This window comes from Panthera leo, chromosome B2, assembly GCF_018350215.1.
Source record: "Panthera leo isolate Ple1 chromosome B2, P.leo_Ple1_pat1.1, whole genome shotgun sequence".
Taxonomy (NCBI): Eukaryota; Metazoa; Chordata; class Mammalia; order Carnivora; family Felidae; genus Panthera; species Panthera leo.
In genome coordinates, this window is record NC_056683.1 from 73,988,693 (window position 1) to 74,011,191 (window position 22,499).

At 35.4% G+C, this 22,499-nt stretch overlaps 1 protein-coding gene and 1 pseudogene across 4 annotated transcripts in view; one reads left to right on the forward strand and one right to left on the reverse strand.

The window, feature by feature from the left end:
• Positions 1–22,499, reverse strand: part of UBE3D (ubiquitin protein ligase E3D) — a 241,686-nt gene that overhangs the window by 12,848 nt on the left and 206,339 nt on the right. The window lies entirely within an intron of this gene.
• Positions 12,009–12,971, forward strand: LOC122220135 (annotated as a pseudogene).

Below are 22,499 nucleotides of genomic sequence, written 5' to 3' on the forward strand. Positions count from 1 at the left end.
TCGAAATCAGTACATGATTTTGTACAGGATCACACATACATGAAAGATCTATAGCCAATGAAATAATTTAAGAGTTAGAGACAAAATGACTAGAATCTAGTCTACCACCCTCATCTTGCAATTAAAGAAACTGGATCCTGTAGGGTAAGCTCAAAATTTCCTTCCAGCACTGAAACTGTGACTTCGTAATATGGCAGAGGCAATTAGTGTCCTCCCTTACCCCTTCATCAGTCAAGGTTCCCACACTTGCCCACTGCTTCCCACAGCAAGCACCTGTGCCTCTCCACCTGCCAGAGGGAGAGCTCAGCCTATGCACCGGGTGGAGGAAGGTGCTGGGAGATAACGCCTCCAGACCAGCTCTGTCAATAACACGAAGAGGTTAGATTATCAGCCAGCTTTGTGTCCCCAAGTGGGACAGCTCTAAGGCGTGCAGTACACCATGTCCCAAATGTGGGAACCTGCCTGCCAACACACCCTGTGTTGGCTTCCCTGTCCTGCTTGGCACTCCAGTCTTGTCTCAGCATGTGCTTCTGGGGCTTACACCCAAGTCCTACAACTATGGCAGTTTGGTTTTGATCGTAAAAGGACAAATATATTGGATTATGTCATGGGAACCTAGAGGAAGAAGTAAACAGTTCTGTCTCAAACAGCGTGAGAGGTGTTCATCTGGCTGTTACAAGGGCCAAGTGTTCAGAATCTTTGTCTCAATTTACACTAGGGAGTTAATAAGAATTGAATAAGAATACATATCGGGGCACCTGGGTGGCTCAGTCGGTTAAGCGTCCGACTTCGGCTCAGGTCATGATCTCGCGGTCCGTGAGTTCGAGCCCCGCGTCGGGCTCTGTGCTGACCGCTCAGAGCCTGGAGCCTGTTTAAGATTCTGTGTCTCTCTCTCTCTCTGACCCTCCCCCGTTCACGCTCTGTCTCTCTCTGTCTCAAAACTAAATAAACGTTAAAAAATTAAAAAAAAAAAAAAGAATACATATCAGGTTCAAAACTGATCTAACAAGCAATTTTGAGGTAAAACTAAAAAAGTAACCATATTTCCTCAAAAAACTAAAAGTAGCATTTGGGATATTTGATGTATGAGAGCAAAGCATAAGAATTCTGCAGGTCTCTTATTCGGTCCAAATAAACCTGGTCTAAATAAGCTCTTATTCAGTCTAATAAGCTACACTGGGTCACCGTATTTCGGCTTTACTTTAACCAAGACCCTTTTATGCCTACATTTCATTTAATTTATATTGAAGTAACCCTAGAAATACTTGCTGTAAAACTTTGTTTTTTACTTTTTGTTCTTACTAAACTGCTATCTGATAACACTTTAGTTTCTATAACAATGCACAGTTTTTGATAAATAGGTTTTGCTGAGAATTTACAGGTTTTCAAAACAAAGGCTTTTCTCTCTCCCTTTCTTATATTGATGGATATGTAAAGACATGAAACGATGACTTAAAATTTGAGCCTTCACTCCACTGAGTCTGAGGTCACTAAAAAGATGAATTTAGGATGAAAAATGTGGTAATATGGTGTACTGGTACAGCTTTCTGCCAAGGGAAGATAGTACATATCTTAAAAATAGTTATTCCTACAGCCACACTGACAGAAAAAAAAAAATCACTGTTTTCCAGGACAAACCAAGACAATAAGATTGCATGTGAGCAAGTGAATCACCTGAGATCACTCAGTAAGCCAAAGGTATGAGCGGGAATGGGCTGCAGGACCCTAATTCTAGATCATGCTGTCCAAATAATCTTACTGCCAGGCTGAGGTAGATTTACCCTAAATCCCATGAAGCCTTAATACATATGCATACAATATTTCCAGAGCCCTGGGTGGCCCTCTCACATGATCTCACATGGTCTTATGGTTTTGTGAAATTTGCAAAAACACAATTATTTTAACTGTAATTAATTAAAATCTATCCCCGAAAGAGGACCTCTCCAAATGTTATAAGCTTCAGATTCTACAAAATCTGAAGCCTTTCTTTTGCAGGGTCTGCATGAACATTCCCTGTGTTTCTCAACCAAACGCTTACCCTTACAACTCAAAAACCCACCAAGTGTTCTCTTCCCAGGGAGACTTTGTATTCAACATTAGCTCGGGCCTCACAGCACCTCTCTAAGTAACAACTTCATTAACCCATGGACTTCCAGAAAATATTTCACAAGGACTCTGAACCTTTGTGAGAAACCTAGGAAGCTTTAGTGCATCAGTGAGCAGTTAACATCTGCAGGTTCCTACTGAGATCTAACGTGTCAATTAGTGGTAACAAGGATTCTTTTTTTTTTTTTTTCTAACCAGGATCCTTTGCAGTGGGCTTTCATAGAAAACAAGCATATGCTGATGTTTTGAATTAAAAATATAGACATGAAGAATGTCCACACAGCATTCTCTTTCTTTGGTCCAAATAATTCCTACAACATTTTGCCTCCAAAAGTGATTATGGGACTCATGGCAACACTGAATCCCTAAAGATAATATTTCTTTATAAGAAACCACAACTTCTTGAATGCCATTATATTCTGGACTCCTAGTCATGTTACTCTTTTTATTTGGGGTTTTTGTGAGCTCCTGAAGCTCATTCTTCATTCTTTACCACCAAACCCCAGCCAAAATACTAGCTAAAAAGAGATGAACCTTAACATAATGGCAGGACACCCTAGTGTTACCATCCTTCTAGGCTGTAGAATAGACCTAGAGAGGAGCTGGCAATTCTCCCTTCTCTCCCACTCTTATTATTGTAACTGATGTTACTAAGTGTGCCTGAACTGGTTTCATTAACAATAATAATAGGTAACATTATTGAGGTCAGACTATATGCCAGACACTCCACTGAGCACTTTACATGCATTATCTCATTTAAGCAACCCAATCACTATAAAAGGTAGATATTCTTTAATGTCCACATTTTACAGATAAGGAAACTGAAACACAGCGAGGTTAAGTAATTCTCTGCTCAGAGTTCACAAGGCTAAAATCAAGGTGTTGGCCAGGCTGAGGTCTCCTCTTGAGGGTCTGGGAAATAAATCCACTTCTAGAATCATTCTTGTAGTTGGCAGAATTCAACTCCTTGCCATTATAGGTCCAAGGTCCCTGTTCCTTGCTGGCTGTTAGCTTTGGGCCTCTCTTAGATTCTAGAGGCTAAGAACATTCCTTGCCACATGGCCTTCTTCATCTTCAAGTTGGCAATGGTGTGTTTAATACCTCTTATACTTCAGATCTCTGACATCACCATCTCTGAGCCCAAGACCCAGATTTAAAGGGTGTGTGTGAATAGATCAGGCCCACCTAGATGGTCTCCCTTATCTTAACATCAACTGATTTGGGGACCTGAGTTATATCTGTAAAAGCAACATCTAAACAAGTGCTTTCACACACATCTAAACAAGTGCTTTACAGAATAACTGTAAAAGGATATTTCATACAATAAGGGCTAGAAATTTTCAGAACCATCTTAAAATTCTACCTACCACAGGCATACAGCTAAGGTTAGGCCAGTCAGAGTTCTCTAAACAAGGAAGCATCTCTTTTCTCAGGCCTCACTAACTGTATATACAACATATGCCTAGAGCTGCAAAATGGAGAGAGTGTACCTACAAATGAAGCCAAAGTAGAGGAAAGAAAAAGCTGAAAGGGAGAGGTCGCTGATAACATTATTTGAATATCTGGAAACAGATATCTGCTAACTTGTATTACCATCTGTTACTTGCAACCAAAGACTTCTGACCAACACAACTAAGTCTTTCTTACTCCAAAGCCCAAGCTCTTAACTATGAAATTTTATATTTTTTATGTTAATAGAGGCACAATATAAAAAGATGTAAACTGTGACATCAATAACAAAGTGTGTGTCAGGGGGAGAAGTAAAAGTGTAGAGTTTTTGTATGTGGTTGAGATTAGGTTTTCATTAGTTTAAAACAGACTATTAAAACTATAAGATGTTTTATGGAAGCCTCATGGTAATCACAAAGAAAATACCTATAGAAGTCACACAAAAGATAAAGGAATCAAATAACATCACTACAAAAATTAACAAAACACAAAGGAAGACAGAAAGAGAGGAAAAGAGAAACAAAAGAACTGTAAGACAGAAAGAAAGTGGCAATTTTAATTCCTTCCCTATCAATATTTACTTTAAACATAAACTGATTAAACTCCCCACGGAAAAGATATAGAATAGCTGAATGGATAAAATATAAGACCCAACTATATGCTAAATAAAAGACTCATTTTAGGGGTACCTGGTTGGCTCAGTCCATTAAGCTTCCTACTCTTGATTTTGGCTCAGGTCATGATCTCATGGTTTGTGGGATCAAGCCCCCCACCAGGCTCTGCACTGAGAGTGTGGTGCCTGCTTGGGATTCTCTTATACTCTCTCTCTCCGCCCACCCCCATCCCACGGAGTATGCATTCTCTCTCTCCCTTTTTTGAGAGAGAGAGAGAGAGAGAGAGAGAGAGAGAGAGAGACTCACTTTAGATTTAAAGACACATAGGCTGAAGATAAAGGGATAGAAAAAGCTCTTCCATACAAATGGTAAACAAAAGAGAGCAGACATGGCTATATTTATAGCAGACAAAATATACTTTAAGTCAAAAATGGTCACAAGAGATAAAGAAGGACATTATATAATGACAAAAGGATCAATTTACCAGGAAGATATAATAATTACATACATACCCAACATCAGAGCATTCAAATATATAAAGCAAACAATAATAGAACTGAAGAGAGAAACAGTGATACCATAATAGTAGGAGACTATAATACCCCACTTTCAGCAGGGTATAAAACATTCAGAAAGGAAATCAGTAGGGAAATAGTCTTGAGCAACACTATACACCTAATGGACCTAATAGACATATACAGACTATTCTACCCAATGGCAGAAGAATACACATTTTTCTCAAGCACACACAGAACACTCTTCAGGATAGATCCCAGATTAGGCTACAAAACAAGACTAAACAAATTCAAGGTTGAAATCATACCATATATCTTTTCTGGCCATGACGGTATGAAGCTAAAGTCGGGAGGATAATTGGCAAATTCAGAAATATTGGAAATTACACATATCCTGGAAAAAGAGGGATGGATACAAGAAGAAATCAAAGGGAAAATCAGAAAGTATCTTGAAACAAATAAAAATGAAAACCCCACACACAGAAGGTATTCCAACTTTCTACCCAGTTTCAACTAAGCCTCCTCCCCACTGCTTCATTAATAACCAACAAACCTCATTCTTCTGATGCCCCCTTCCACAAGCAACCCTCAGGTCTTGTTCAAGGCAAAGTGCCATGTTTATTGTCATATTTATGTATTTCTTACCCATTCAACATGTATAGAATTGTGCTACCATCTTTGTTGAATGTCTATCCTTTTAAAAAAAAATGTCACTGATGGGAGGGGAAAAAAATGAAAACCCAGCATATCAAAATTTATAGGATACAGCAAAAGCAGTACCAAAAGGAAAGTTTATAGCAATAAATGTTTATACTTAAAAAAGAGAAAAATTTCAAATAAACAACCTAACTTTATACCTCAAGGAGCTAGAAAAAGGAAAACAAACTAATCCCAAAGTTAGCAGGAGGAAGTAAATAATAGAGATTAGAGTAGACATTAAATAGAGACTAGAAAAATAATAGAAAAAAATCAGTAAAATTAAGAGCTGGTGTCCTCAAAAGGTGAACAAGATTAACAAACCTTTAGCTAAACTAAAGAAAAAAAAAGACTCAAATAAATAAAATCAGAAACGAATAAGGAGTCATTATTACTAATGCCAGAGACATACAAAGGATCAAAAAAAAAACTGGTAAGAATAATTACATGCCAACAAAATGGGTAATCTAGAAGAAGGGGATAAATTTCTAGAAACATCTGACTTACCAAGACTGAATCATGAAGAAATAGAAAATCTGAACAGGCAATCACTAGTAAAGAGATGGAATCAATAATCAAATATTTCCAACAAGAAAAGCCCAAGACGACATAGCTACACAGGTAAATCTACCAAACATTTAAAGAATAATTAACACCAACCATTTTCAAACCCTTCCAAAATATTAAAGAATAAGGAATATTCTAAACTCTCTTTACAAGGCCAGCATTATCCAGATACCAAAGCCATACCAGGATGTCGCAGGCAAAGAAAATTACAGTGCAATATCCCTGATGAACATATATGCAAAAATCCCCAATAAAATGCTAGTAAAACAAATTCAATAACATATTAAATGGGCCATTCACAACAACCAAGTGAGATTTATGCTTGGGGTGCAAGGATAGTTCAAATATGCAGAGAAATAAATGTGATATACCACAGTAACAAAATGAAGGATAAAAAGTATATTATTATCTCAAAAGGTACAGAAAGAGCATCCAACTAAATTCAGTATCTATTCATGATCAAAACTCAACAAATTAAGTATAGAGGGAATGTACTTCAACATAATAAAGACCATATATGACCAAGCTCACAGCCAACATTGTACTTACCAGTAAAAATCTGAAAACTATTCATCTAAGATCAGGAACAATATAAGGATGCCCTCTCTTTCCAATTATAGTATTGGAAGTCCTAGCCAGAGAAATTATTTAAGAAAAACAGGTAAAAGTTATCCAAAATGGAAAGGAAAAAGTAAAATTATCTTTGTTTGTAGATGATATGATCTTATATCCAGAAGACCTGAAAGTTTCCAACACACACACACACAAATTCTTAGAACTAAGAGACAAATTCAGTAAAGTTGCAGGTTACAAATCAACATACAAAAATCAGTTGTGTTTCTATATACTAACAACAAACTACCTGAAAAGGAAATTGTAAAGCAATCCCATTTACAATCACATCAAAAAGACTAAAATACTTAGAAATGAACTTAACCAAGATTATGAAAGACTTGTACACTAAAACCAACAAAACACTGATGAAAGAAATTAAAGAAGACACAAATATATGAAAATATATCTGTGTTCATATAAGACTTAATATTGTAAAATTTCCATATTACCCAAGGAAATCTACATTTTCAATGCTATCTGCATCAAAATCCCAAAGATATTTTTTAAGTTTTTATTTAAGTTCCAGTTAGTTAACCTACAGTGTAATATTAGTTTCAGTTGTACAATATAGTGATTCAACACTTATATACAACACCTGGGCTCATCACAAGGGCACTTCTTATTCCCTATCACCTATTTAACCCATCCCCTTACCCATATCCATTCTGGTAACCATCAGTTGGTTCTCTATAGTTAAGAGTCTCTTTCTTGGTTTGCCTTTCTCTCTCTCTCTCTTTGCCTTTGCTCATTTTTTTTCTTAAATGCCACATGAGTGAAATCATATGGTATTTGTCTTTCTCCTGCTGACCAAAGGTGCTTCTCAAGGAAAAAAAAAATAGGAAATTTATTCCAAACCATAAAAGTCATATAAAATAGCCAAAGTCATCTTGAGAAAGAGAAATAAAACAAGGGCATCACACAGGCATCAGATATCCTGATTTTAAAATATATTATAAACCTACAGTACTTAAAACAGTATAGTATAAAGGCAGACATATAGACCAGAGGAACAGAATAGAAAATTCAGAAATAAACCCATGCATAAATGGTCTACTGATTTCTGATAAGACTACCAAGAATACACAATGGAGAAAGGATAGTCTCCCTTCCTTGGTGTTGCGAAAACTAGATACACACATGCAAAAGAATGAAATGAGATTCTTAACTTACACCATACATACATAAAGACGAACTCAAAAAGGATTAAAGACAAACATAACACCTGAAACCGTAAAACTTCTAGAAGAACACGCAGGAGAAAAACTTCTTGACATTGGTCTTTGCAATGACATTTTGGTTATGACACCAAATTCACAGGCAACAAAGACAAAAATAGACAAAAAAATCACAGACAACAAAGACAAAAAGTGGCACTACATCAAACTGAAAATCTTCTGCACAGAAAAGGAAACAGCAGAGTGAAAAAATCAATCCACAGAATGGGGAAAAAATTTGCAAATCATATATCTGATAAGGTGTTAATATCAAAATATATAACATATATTGAGTTATATATATATATATATATATATATATATATATATATATGTATATAATATACATTGAGTTGTAGGCACAACTCAATACCAAAATCACAAATAACCTGCTTTTAAAATGGGTAGTAGGTCTGAACAGACATTTCTCCAAAGAAGGCATACAAATGGCCAACAGATAAGTTAAAAGATGCCCAGCATACTAATCATTAGGTAACGTAAATCAAAACCACAATGAACTATCCCTCATACCTGTTAGGGTCAAAGAGACAGGAGATAATAATTATTGGTAATGATATGGAGAAATTAGAACCCTTGTGTATTATTGGTGGGAATGTAAAATGGTGCAGCTTCTATGGAAAATAGTATGGAGGTTCCTCCAAAATTTAATAATAGAACTATTATATCATCCAGCAGTACACTTTTGGGTATAACCCAACAGATTTGAAATCAGGATCTCAAAGAGATATCTGCACTCACGTGTTTATTTCAGCATTATTCACAATACCCAAGATAAGGAAACAACTCAAATATCCATTAATAGATGAGTGGATTAAGAAAAAATGTGCCTAAATACAATGAGATATTATTCAACCTTTAAGAAGAAGGAAATCCTGCCATATGCGACAACATGACTGAAACCAGAGGACACTGTTAAAATTAAATACAAAATGGAGAGGGGACTTGAAAATTCCCTGAGCAGAAAAAACATTTAAGCTATATAAATGAAATTTAATTTAGCTTATTCTGCAAAACAAGCTGAAATTTACCATGGGTTGATTCTTACAAATGCCTCTAATAAAAGAAACAAGTCATTTTCCTAAAAATTGTGTAAGATAATCACTTGTAACCCATTCCCTGCCTTCTAGAAACCCTCAATGCAATAACAAATCATTGTAAAGGTTAAACAACTTCTTCATTTTCACTTTATAAACTGTCATGTAATGTCATGCCCCTGAGCTTCACATCAGTCTTTGAATTTAAAGGCTTCCAGTTCAAGAACTGTTCTTATATCTACAATAAACTCTTACTAAGTACCACTTATTGATTCAGTGGTTTTAATATTGCTATTTCTGGATTGTTGACAACATTATGCTAAGTGAAATAAGCCAATCACAGAAGGACAAATACTGCATGATTCCACTTATATGAGATATCTAAAATAGCTAAAATAATAGCAGAGAATAGATTGGTTGCCAGAGGCTGGGAGCTGGGGGATATGAGGAGTGTCGTTTAATGGCATAAAGTTTCAGTTATGCAAGATCAATAAGTTCTAGAAATCTCCCGTAAAACAATGCCAATAGTTAACAATATTATATTGTATACCTAAAAAGGTGTCAAGGTCAATCCCATGTTTTTGTCACACAGACGCACACAAAAAAGTGTTCCTACCACAAAAAAAGGGAGGACACAAGGGAATTTTTGGAGGTGATGGATATGCCTATTACCTTGACTGTGTAATGGTTTCATGGGTGTATGTAGTATGTCCAAACTCCAAATTGTAATTATTAAACATGTATGGTTTTTAAATATCAATTATACTTCAATAAAGGTGTTTTTTAAAAAAATTGCTTATGGAGTATTTTCCCCACCGACTTCCATAATAAATCCTGAGGTACATCTATGAATATAAATGCAGTAGAAAAGGGTGACACTGACAGAGATTAAAGAATGTTTATTCTTCTTAAGCAGTGTCCTATCTTCAGAGATTCTGATTTCATTGCTCTGCAGTGTAGTCCAAGCATCAGGATTTTTAGAAACTCCCAGGTGATTGCAAAGTGAAGCCAGGTTGAAATCATCCGATGCACAATAGTGCTTTTCCAACATAAATAAATATATACATCCCCTGGGGATCTTGTTAAAATGCAGATTCTGATTCAGGAGGTTCAAGGTGGAGCCCAGGAGTATATATTTCTAAAATGCTTCAAGGGATGATGGAGATGCTGGTCTGTGCCTCACTCTTGGACCAACAAGTCTGTCGTATGTAGCAATGTTTAAGGGTGGCATTAATTGAATCAGAAAAACAAAAAGGGCAATTTGGATACAAAAAACATGGCACCTATACAAAACATAAAGAGTGCTTCTTCAGCTTTGGCTACTGTGGGGTCACCTTGCAGGGAAATCCTTGAGTGGGACTCCATCTTCCTTGTTCTGTTTCCATAAACTCATCAGGTAACCAGAATATCATTGATCTATTGTAGTGATCCAAACCAATCATTGTTGAGATGGGGAGAGAACAGTTTCCCTTTATGAGTAGAGACAATCTGGAGTGGGAAAGATGCATTCATCTTTTTTCTGTATTGCCCCAGTCTGTGACAAGCTGTAAACAACAGGGGAACTCATTCGGCATATTTTCCCTGCAGCCATTTGTCAGGTGTCATAATTCTATGAAAAAAAAGCCCTTGGGAAATTATAATAAATGTATTCCTTACTATTGAATTTCTATTTATGCTGATATTTCTTAAGAGTCTCAGATTTTATCTGTATGGCAACATTATTTTAATAGTAATATCATTAAACTTTATGGAGAATTCTTCTTTGATACACAAACACAAAGTATTTTTGGTAAAATAAAACAAGTACAATATTTCAGGATTTCCATCTCCCATAAATATTTGTACCTAGAAATAACCAGAAAAGACATATTTTTCACAGTTACAACACTATTAAAGTTTTTTACTTCTATTTGTTCACATCATAGAAATATGAGTGCTGGTTTTCATTTCCATATTAGTAAATAGAAGATGCATAAAAGAAAAGACTTAAATGTGACCTCAGGGTTTTTTCTTTTTCCTAGACCATGGTTCCCAAACTTTTTTGTTCCAGGACTCCTTTCATCCTTAAAAATTATTGAGTATACCAATTGCTTTTGTTTGTGTCCATCCTATTGATATTTACTCATTTAGAAACTAAAACTGAGAAAATTTTTATATGTTTAACTCATTTTAAAATAATAATAATAGTATATGTATTACATTTCACTATAAATAATGTATCTTTAGGAAAAGTAAGTAAATTTTCCAAAATAAAAAATATGTGTAAAAAAGAATATCATTTTTTTTTTACATTTTAAAAAATCTCTTTGAGTCTGTCTTCCTCGAAGACAGAGAGATTCCCATATCTGCTTCAGCATTCAATTTATTTTGATATAAAGAAAATATAGCATCTCAAGATCTATAATCTGTAAAGGAAAGGGAATTTTAATGTTCAGATAATTGTGGATATCCTTCTTTGATACTACACCAACACTCAACAAGTGGTCATTTCTGAAAGGTTAATTACAATATGGAATCAGAAGACATATCGATAAACTTTTATTCTGTGTTACATTAAAATCTACTTGTCTAGCTTGCTCTTTCAATGGATCTTTTACCCATGCATGATCTTATGACATTTGGAGCATGTTGATTCACTGCATTATGGAGATCTTCCAAATGTTGACATATTTCATTATACCATATCAAAAAATACATCAATTGGGGCCCCTGGGTGGTGCAGTCGGTTGAGCGTCCGACTTCAGCTCAGGTCACGATCTCGTGGTCCGTGAGTTCAAGCCCCGCATCAGGCTCTGGGCTGATGGCTCAGAGCCTGGAGCCTGCTTCCGATTCTGTGTCTCCTTCTCTCTCTGCCCCTCCCCCCTTCATGCTCTGTCTCTCTCTGTCTCAAAAATAAATAAACGTCAAAAAAAATTAAAAAAAATATATATCCATTAATATCATCGCCAATTTGATCAGCAAGGTTTTCACATACTGGAAAGCAATCAAGCATAGTAGCTGATTCAAAATTCAATTTTCTCTTGAAAACTCAAACTTTATCATTAAAAACAAATGCTGTCAGTTGTTTTCCTTGTAGTGACAGAAATAAATCATACACTTTTTAAAAAGATGTCAGCTACTTTCTGCCCATGGACACCACTGAGTAAGCATCATGAAAGTCTCCCTCCCACCGTGGTCATGTCTAAGTCAGAGTCTCCCAAAGAGCCTGAACAGCTGCGGAAGCTTTTCATCGGAGGTTTGAGCTTTGAAACAACCAATGAGAGTCTGAGGAGCCGTTTAGAGCAATGGGGAATGCTTACGGACTGTGTGGTAATGAGAGACCCAAACACCAAGCGCTCCAGAGGCTTTGGGTTTGTCACCTATGTCACTGAGGAAGAGGTGGATGCAGCCATGAATGCAAGGCCACACAAGGTGGATGGAAGAGTTGTAGAACCAAAGAGGGCTGTCTCGAGAGAAGATTCTCAAAGACCTGGTGCCCACTTAACTGTGAAAAAGATTTTTGTCAGTGGCATTAAAGAAGACACTGAAGAACATCATCTAAGAGATTATTTTGAACAGTATGGGAAAATTGAAGTGATTGAAATCATGACAGACCGAGGCAATGGCAAAAAGAGAGGTTTTGCCTTTGTAACATTTGATGACCATGACTCTGCAGACAAGATTGTCATTCAAAAATACCATACTGTGAATGGCCACAACTGTGAAGTAGGGAAGCTTTATCTAAGCAAGAGATGGCTAGTGCCTCTTCCAGCCAAAGAGGTCAAAGTGGTCCTTGGAACTTCAGTGATGGTCCCGGAGGTGGTTTTGGTGGGAATGACAACTTTGGCCATGAAGGAAACTTCAGTGGATGAGGTGGCCTTGGTGGCAGTCAAGGTGGTGATGGGTATAGTGGCAGTGGGGATGGTTATAAAGGATTTGGTAATGATGGAGGCAATTCTGGAGGTGGTGGAAGCTGTAATGATTTTGGCAATTACAACAGTCAGTCTTCAAATTTTGGACCCATGAAAAGGAGGAAATTTTGGAGGCAGAAGCTCTGGCCCCTATGGTGGTGGAGGTCAATATTTTGCCAAACCACGAAACCAAGGTGGCTATGGCAGTTCCAGCAGCAGCAGTAGCTATGGCAGTGGCAGAAGATTTTAATTACTGCCAGGAAACAAAGATTAGTAGGAAAGAAGAGCCAGAGAAGTGACAGGGAAGCTACAGGTTACAACAGATGTGTGAACTCAGCCAAGCACAGTGGTGGCAGGGCCTAGCTGCTACAAAGAAGACATGTTTTAGACAATACTCATGTGTATGGGCAAAAAACTCGAGGACTGTATTTGTGACTAATTGTATAACAGGTTATTTTAGTTTTTGTTCTGAGGAAAATGTAAAGCACTCCAACAAAAGGTTTTAATTTAGATTTTTTTTTTGCACCCATGCTGTTGATTGCTAAATGTAATAGTCTGATCATGACACTGAATAAATGTGTCTTTTTTTAAATGTGCTGTGTAAAGTTAGTCTCCTCTGAAGCCATCTTAGTAAACTACCCCAACAGTGTGAAGTTAGATCCTTCAGGGTGATGCCAGGTTCCATTTGAAATTTATGTGCAACCTGCTTGGGCACAGAAGCCATTGTCTCCATAAACATTGGTGTGGTTGAACTGACAGTTAATGTGTTGTGACCTGGAGGTCACCATTAAAAGGGTCACCCAAGCAAAGTCCTCGAATTTATTTGGTTATTAATATGATTGTTGGCAAATCCTATGCAATATATCTAAATTGAATTATGGTATCAGATAAAATTATAGATGGGATTAAAGCTTGTGTATCATCCATTATCATGTGTAATCAATAGATGATTTAATATTCTCTTGAAAAAAAAAAGATGCCAGCTAAATATTCATGTCTCAATACAAATTGTCAGTCATTCTTTCAAGTGAAAAGGAAACTTTTCCTGGTATTCCAAGAAAAACATGGCTTGTTTACCTACAACTCAAACAAATCTAGAAATACTTTTCTTCAAGATAACCATCCTACTTCACATGCAGTAGAAATGTTTTGTGCACAATTGCCATTTATCTACCTAGATTACTAAAAATAATGTGCTCAATAGCCAAGACTTAATAACTTTAATAATTTTTACTGCTCCATTGAGGACATTACTAAGTAAAACTAGCTTTTGTTTGTCTGCTTTTAGGGGTTTGTTTGTTTAATTTTTTATCTGAGTATAGTTGACACATAATGTTACATTAGTTTCAGCCATACAACTTAGTGATTTGACAAGTTTAGACATCATGGTATGCTCACCACAGTATAGGTACCATGTGTCCCATTACATCACTATTACAATATCATTGACTGTATTTCCTATATGGTGCTTTTTATTCCCATGACTTATTCATTTCATAGAAAGTCTATATCTCCATCTCCCCCTCCCCCCCCCCCATTTTGTCCAATCTTCAACTCCCTCCCCTCTGGGAACCATCAGTTTGTTCTCTGTATTTATAGGCCTAATTCTGCTTTCAGTTTATTTATTCTTTTTTTTTTTTAATTTTTTTAATGTTTTTATTTATTTTTGAGACAGAGAGAGACAGAGCATGAGCAGGGGAGGGGCAGAGAGAGAGGGAGACACAGAATCTGAAACAGGCTCCAGGCTGTCAGCACAGAGCCTGATGCGGGGCTCGAACCCATGAATCGCGAGGTCATGACCTGAGCCAAAGTCAGACGCCCAACCGACTGAGCCACCCAGGCGCCCCTATTCATTTTTTTTAGATTCCACTTATGAGTAGAATCATATGGTATTTGTCGTTCTCAGTCTGACTTATTTCACTTAGCATAATACATAGTACTGAAAGTCCTAGCCACAGTAATCAGACAAGAAAAGGAAATAAGAGGCATCCATATTGGTAAAGAAGTTAAACTGTCACTATATGCAGATAATATGATACTATATACAGAAAATCCTAAAGACTCTACCAAAAACTACTAGAAGTAATGATGAATTCAGTAAAATGGCAGGATACAAATTAATACCCAGAAATCAGTAGCATTTCGATACTCTAATAATGAAGTAGCAGAAAGAGAAATTTAAAAAAACCACATCATTTACAATTGTACCAAAAAGAATAAAATATCTAGGAATAAACTGAGCCAAAAAGGTGAAAGACCTGTACTACAAAAATGATAAAACACTGATGAAAGAATTTGAAGATGACAGAAACCAACTGGAAAGATATCCCATGCTCATGTATTAGAAGAGTTAATATTGTTAAAACGTCCTTATAACAATATAAGCAACAAACGTTGCTTATAAAGCAACCTACAGATTCAATGCAATCCTATACTATACTATACTAACAGTATTTTTCAGACAATTAGAAAAAATAATCCTAAAATTTGTATGGAACCACGAAAGACCCTGAATAACCAAAGCAATCCTGAAAAGAACAAAGCAGGATATATCACAATCACAGATTTCAAGATATACTACAAAGCTGTGGTAATCAAAACGGTAGGGTATTTGCACAAAAATAGACACATAGATCAATAGGATAGACTAGAGATCCCAGAAATAAACCCATGATTATATAGTCAATTGATCTACGACAAAGAAGGCAAAAATATACAATGGGGAAAAGACAGTTTTTTTAACAAATGGTTTTGGGAAAATGGGACAGCTACATGTAAAAGAGTGAAACTGGACCACTTTCTAACACCATACACAAAAACAGACTCAAAATGGATTAAGGACCTAAACATGAGACCTGAAACCATAAAAATCCTAGAAATTACAGGCAGTCATTTCCTTGACATCAGCCATAGCAACATTTTTCTAGATATGTCTCCTTTAACAAGGGAAACAAAAGCAAAAATAAACTCTTGGGACTACGTCAAACTAAAAACCTTCTTTGCAACAAAAGAAACCATTAATAATAATAAAAAAAGACAACCTACTGAATGTGGTAAGATATTTGCAAATGATATATCCAAAAAAGGGTTACTATCCAAAATAGATAAATAACTTCTAACTCAATACAAAAAACAACAACAACAACTCCTATTAGATAATGGGCAGAAGATCTGAACAGACATTTTTCCAAAAAAGGCATCCAGATGGCCAACAGACACATGAAAAAATGCTCAACATCGTTCATCATTAGGGAAATGCAAATCAAAATTACAATGAGGTATCAGGGGTTTTTTTATTTGTTTTTACTGAAAGTGTGTGGCAGTGAAGAATACAATGATGACTAGTACACTTCGGAGCCACTCTCCTGATTTGTGCTAAGGCACCAGCAATTGTACCCACCATTGATTTTGTACTGTCATTACTTGACCACAGGAAGTATTTATTTAATTCTTGAAACTAAAACTGTCTTCTGCAATAGTGTTTTGTGGAACACATTTATAAAAAGTTGTGTTAAATGCCTCTTTAGTCCTTTCCTACTTCTAGACCTATGAAAGAGTTATATTATCCTTCAAATTGACATATATTTAGGGGGTAGAAAAATTTTACCAATTTTCATTAGGCTTCAGTGTTCTTTCCTATAATTTACTAATCAAGTTTTGACTTCTATCTGTAATACCTAACACAATTACTGAAGCAGAGTATGTGTTTTGAAAATGTATGTTTCTTTATGCTTTATTATTTTTAAAAGAGGGTTTGAGGCTTACAAAACACATACATGACAAATGTATTTTTAAAAATCTGATCAAAGAAAAAAGTGCAGCATAAACAATTATTAAAAGTGGGTTGAAAATTTGATTCAGAGTGAGATAAAATCTCACTCAGTTAGAAAAGCCACATTATGAACTTAGGTTTCATAAGAATTGGGCAGAAGAGGGGCACCTGGGTGGCTCATTTAAGCATCAGATTCTTAGCTTCAGCTCAGGTCATGATCTCAATATAGGAAATCAAGTCCCATGTGCTGACAGCATGGAGCCTGCTTTGGATTCTCTCTCTCTCTCCCTCTCTCTCTGCCACTCCCCTGATCATGCACATGTGCTCTCTCTCATTCTCAAAATAAATAAATAAACTTAAAAAAAAAAAGAATTGGGCAGGAGAGAATTCAGGGACATAGAAAGTGATCCCCATCACACTGAGAGGTGGGTTGAGATAGTTTAATAAATAACAGATGTAGATTTAATTTTTGGCTAGTAAAATATTACTTCTCTATAATTTTATTATTTCACATATAATTTTAATAAAATCCACTTTCTTAACTTTTTAGTTTTTTAATTTTTATTTATTGTTGAGAGAGAGAGAGACAGAGATAGTGAGCAGGAGAGGAGCAGAGAGAGAGGGAGACACAGAATCTGAAGCAGCTTCCAAGCTCCAAGCTGTCAGCAAAGAGCTCAACGCGGGGCTTGAACTCACAAACCATGAGATCATGACTTGAGCTGAAGTCAGGTGCTTAACCAACTAAGTCACCCAGGTGCCCCTAAAATCTACTTTAAAAAAAAATCTACTTCAGATTATAGCTGAGAGAATTCAAGTTGTTCAAGAAGTATCCAAAGAATTATCTGTCTCATTTATTGAGCAAATTAAAAATCCCCTCACCATAAAAACTCCAGAATCACAACAGCAGCACATGCCAATCACTCTGAAAGGATTAAAGCCTGTAAAGAGCCTAAATGTATTTATTAATCTATTCATTTATTCAGAAAATATGTATTCAGTATCCTGTATGTGTAAAACCACTGTGTATAAGGTATAAGCACCTAGATAAGACCTTCATATTTCCTTGGAGTCAGGTATCCAGTTGATATAACTCACACAGATAATTTTTTTCTAAGAACATAAATAATAATACTTAAGAAGTAGCTAAAGGCAGTCAACTTTGCACCATTCTGGCATCATCTTTGACCATTGTTTACAGGGCCTGGATCAGAGCTTATATTAAGTGGATGTGCCAATTTAGGTTTGTGTCTACACAGCACAAGGTGAAGTGGAGACTTAAAACATAAATGAATTTGAACTGGATTTGGGGGATAAATGAGTTATATGTGGTGGGAAAGAAGAAGAATATTATATGCTACAGCAAAAACATTATTACTGATGTAATCTTTATTGGAACTTTCAAAACTTTTTCTCCTGATTATTTCATTACATCAAGTAATTATTCTCATGTCTTTGGAAATTCAGATTTACTCTATCTAATCACAGTGACTCAATTCAAGCTGCTCTCCACCAAAATATAGATGAAAGATAGATGATAGATGATAGATCGATAGATAGATGGTACAGAGATATTTTTTCCATTCTTTTCCTTTCACTCTAAATTCTATCTGTTCTGCAAAGTACAGTTCAAATCTCATGTTATACATGAAACATTGTCCAACATTCTACATCACCTGGTATTCTTATACCTCTCAATTCTTAAAGTATATGTAATATGTACATGATTGATTGAAAAAAATTATTCATGAGCTTTTGTTCTCAACTATTTTGTCATTCTATGATGTCAGATAAATGCACACTGATAATGTGCCTCAAAATGCCAAATTCTAGCTACTCAGTCCCTGACATAATACTAGATATCAACGTGATAGGGGCCCAATACATACTTGTAGAATGTAATGGAATTTCACTGATCTGTGAAAAAAAAAAACACACCATTTAGCAATGATGAGACATTTCTGTTAATATCAAGAGTTAGCAGTCACCAAAGTGATCCTTAGAACCTCTGATCATTGAAACTCTTCTCCCAGCAGACTCTATGGGAATCCTTAAAAGGATGGCTTTCTCAAAATATTCTATGTGGACCTTCATAGTTTTTACTTTGTATTTTTATTAAGCAGACCCACTAGGCTTTCTTGTCCCATGAATGTCCTGTGTTTCATTTTGCACAGTGTGGCATAATTGGGCAGATGATTGTGAGTAAAAAATGATTTTATTTCCTGTTATTTGGTTTGGGTAGCTAAGGAGCTCATACAAGAACATTATTATCATCCTTACTTACATAGCTCTTTCCAGTTTATAGTTTCAGAAGTAAATAAATGAAGATATGCCATTATTGTTATAGCATGTTTGGCAAGTTTTGTTTCCATGGATCTTAACATGATTTTGAGTTGCTTCTTTTATAACTAAAAGAATAACAATGTATATAGTGCCAGAAAACCAGTTATTTTATTAAGTCAATGAAGGATCCAGTTCATGTCATGAAAATCAGTACAGCATCTTGCTCACACAGGCAGGTGTCCAGATGGATTTAGTTTGGCCATGGAAAATCTGTTAGGTAGGTGCACATCATCAGAGTGACCAAAATCATCATGCTTTAACTGTGCCAGCCTATTGCTTCTTTCTTTTTCCTTTTCAAATTTTTATTTAAATTCTAATCAGTGTAATATGGTAACAGACAGTATAATATTGTTTCGAGAGTAGAACTCAGTGATTCATCACTTACGCACAATAATCACAAGTGCACTCCTTAATACACATCACCCTTCTAGACCACCCCCACCCACCTTTCTACATCAATCCTCCATTTGTTCTCTGTCTTTAAGAGTCTTCCATGGTTTGTTTCTCTCTCTCTCTTTTTCCCTATCCCATATGTTCATCTGTATTGTTTCTTAAATTCCACATACGAGTGAATCATATGTTATTTGTCTTTCTATGACTGACTTATTTTGCTTAGCATAATATACTGTAGCTCCAACCACATCACTGCAAATGCCAAGATTTCATTCTTTTTGACAGCTGAGTAATATTCCATTATATATATATATATTAGTTCTATTCTAATTCTTCCTTAAGTTTTTATCTTAAAGGATAAAAGGGAAGAAATTTCTTTAAAGAACAAATGCATAGGCTTCATTTGGTATCCCATATGTCAATAGTCCCTTAGAACAATATATTTCAGCTAGCTTTTCCAAACAACCATCATTCAAAAGATTAACTTGGGTTAGACATTAGATAAATAATAGACCTGAAGATCCGGGAAGTGACATTTTCTCAAGCTTGAAACAATTTGAACAACAGGAATTGAATACCCCCTTTATAATAACCTTGAGAGTAACTGATCTAATTAAATCCTTCATATGGGGCGCCTGCGTGGCTCAGTCAGTTAAGCATCCAGCTCTTGATTTCAACTCAAGTCATGATCTCATGGTTCATAGCTTCAAGCCCTATGTAGGGCTCTGCACTGACAGCACTGGAGTCTGCTTGGGATTCTCTCTCCTTTTCTCTCTGCTCCTCCTTCATTTGTTCATGTATGTGTGTGCTCTCTCTCTCTCTTAAAAATAAACATTTTTTTAAAAATCCTTCATATTAAGCATCCATATTGCATTTTTATGGTTAACACCTAAATTGTAATGGTTTCTTCATCATCATTGACATAGGATCAAACTGAAACCTAGGAGAAGTGCTGAATTAAAAAAAAAAATCTCCAACTCCATCAATTAACTGACCAAGGAGGATTTACAATAAAGAACCCTTAAGAATGTTCTTGCTTGTCCTGAGTAGCATTTTGAAAACTGGAAGGAATTACATATCCCCAAAATCCACCCAGAATACTTCAGGAATTACATTTTTTTTTATCACAAATGGGCCTCCAAAAAACACTGATGACAGAAGACTTGTAACATGGTATTTTGTGATTTGTATTGAACAATCTATTTAAACAGAGATTTAAATTTAGATATAATTAGAATTACTGGAATTCTACAACAATTTTAGAAATGCCACTACCACTTATGATATGATGTGTTCCAGACACTGAGCATATCCCCATAACTGCAAATCAGTGAAGTTAAATAATTTGCAGCAGTCATACAGACAACAGAGCAGTAATGTGAGAGTTATCAAGTTTCCTAGCACTAAGTTCTAAGGATATGTCATTGTGTCCATGGTTAGAGATGGGGCATTGAACACAATTTCTTCCATGCACAGCTTTATAAAAGACGTACAAATATTCTTTGTGTGACCATTACTAAGATCAGTACTCAAAAAATGTTGAGAATATAATGTTAAATTACTATCCTATGAAGGAATTTCTATGGTACATAATTTTTTAGTGATCTAGTATAATAAAAGTATAAATCTTGGAGTATATAGAAGTATTTGCTTGAAATGTCTCTTAGATGGACCATTCACACTGACTTTGAAATATTAACTGTTATAAGAATTTCCATCCTGCCATAAGCACCTAGAAATCCAGATAAAATATGGGAAATGACTATTTTCATCCAATGGACATCAAGCAGTGTAGAACTATGATCCAGACAAATGAAGGGGGCCCTATAATCACGCCAGCTTACTGGCTGAAGGGTTTTCAGGGTGTAGTATAAAGAGAAGAACCCAAATACAGCCTACTAGTCATACTAATGGTACCAGAAGTCCTAGCCAGTGCTGCGAGTTGAAAAAAAAATAATAAAAAAGAAAAAGGCACATGTAGATTGGAAAGGAAGAAATTCAGTTGTCTTTATTCACAGATGACATGTTTATCCATGTAGAAAATCCTAAGGAATCTACCTAAAAGTTCCTAAAGCTAACCAGTAAGTTCAGCAAGTTCACAGGTTACAAAGTCAATATATTTTTAAAAAAATCATATTTCTATAACTTACAATGAATGGTTGATAGTATAATTTTAAAGACAATTAAATAGCATAAAAATCATGAAATGCTTAGAGATAAATTTAACAAAATATGGTCAAGACCCATACACTAAAAACTACAAAACATTTCTGAGAAAAAGAGACTGTTTTCGTGGATTGAAAGACCCAATGTTAGTATCAATTTTGCCCAAACTGATCTCTAAATTCAATGCCATTCCAAATAATAATAATAATAATAATAATAATAATAATACAACCAGTTTTTTTATTATAGTAGAAACTGACACGTCAATTCTTAAATTTATATGGAAAGGCAAAGGATCTAGAACAGTTAAACAATTTTTGAAAAAGAAGAAAATGTTAGAGGACTTACAATAATGGATTTCAAGACTTACTCTAAAGCTAGTTATTAAGATAGTGTGATATTGATGTAAGGAACTGATTATAGAGACCAGAAATAGACCCATATGTATACAGTCAATTGATTTTTTTCTCTGTAGGTGCAAAGGTAATTCAGCAGAGAAAATATAGTCATCTCAACAAACAGTGCTGAAACAATTCAATATCAATATGGAAAAAAGATGAATCTCAAACTTTACTTCATGGTATATACGAAAGTTAAATTGAAATGGATTATAGTCCTAAATATTAAAGCTACAACTAAAAATCTTCCAAAAGAAAACATGGTAGTAAAATTTTATGAGCTTTCAGTAAGTGAAGATTTCTTACATAGGACACAAAAAGCATGAACCATAAAAGAAAAACTTAATTAACTTCCTTTAGCTCTACCTTATAGAGCAAATCTATTAGTAATCAAATTCTTTGGCTTATATTTATCTCAGAATATCTTAATTTTCCTTCATTGCTGAAGGATAATTTTGCCAGTATAGAATTTTTGGTTGACAATTTTTTTCTTTTAGTACTTATAATATGTCATCCATTACCTTCAGCCCTCTATGGTTTCTTTTTTTTTTTTTTTTTAATTTTTTTTAATGTTTCTTTATTTGTTGAATTTTTTTAACATTTATTTATTTTTGAGACAGAGAGAGAGAGAGCATGAACAGGGGAGGGTCAGAGAAAGAAGGAGACACAGAATCTGAAACAGGCTCCAGGCTGAGCTGTCAGCACAGAG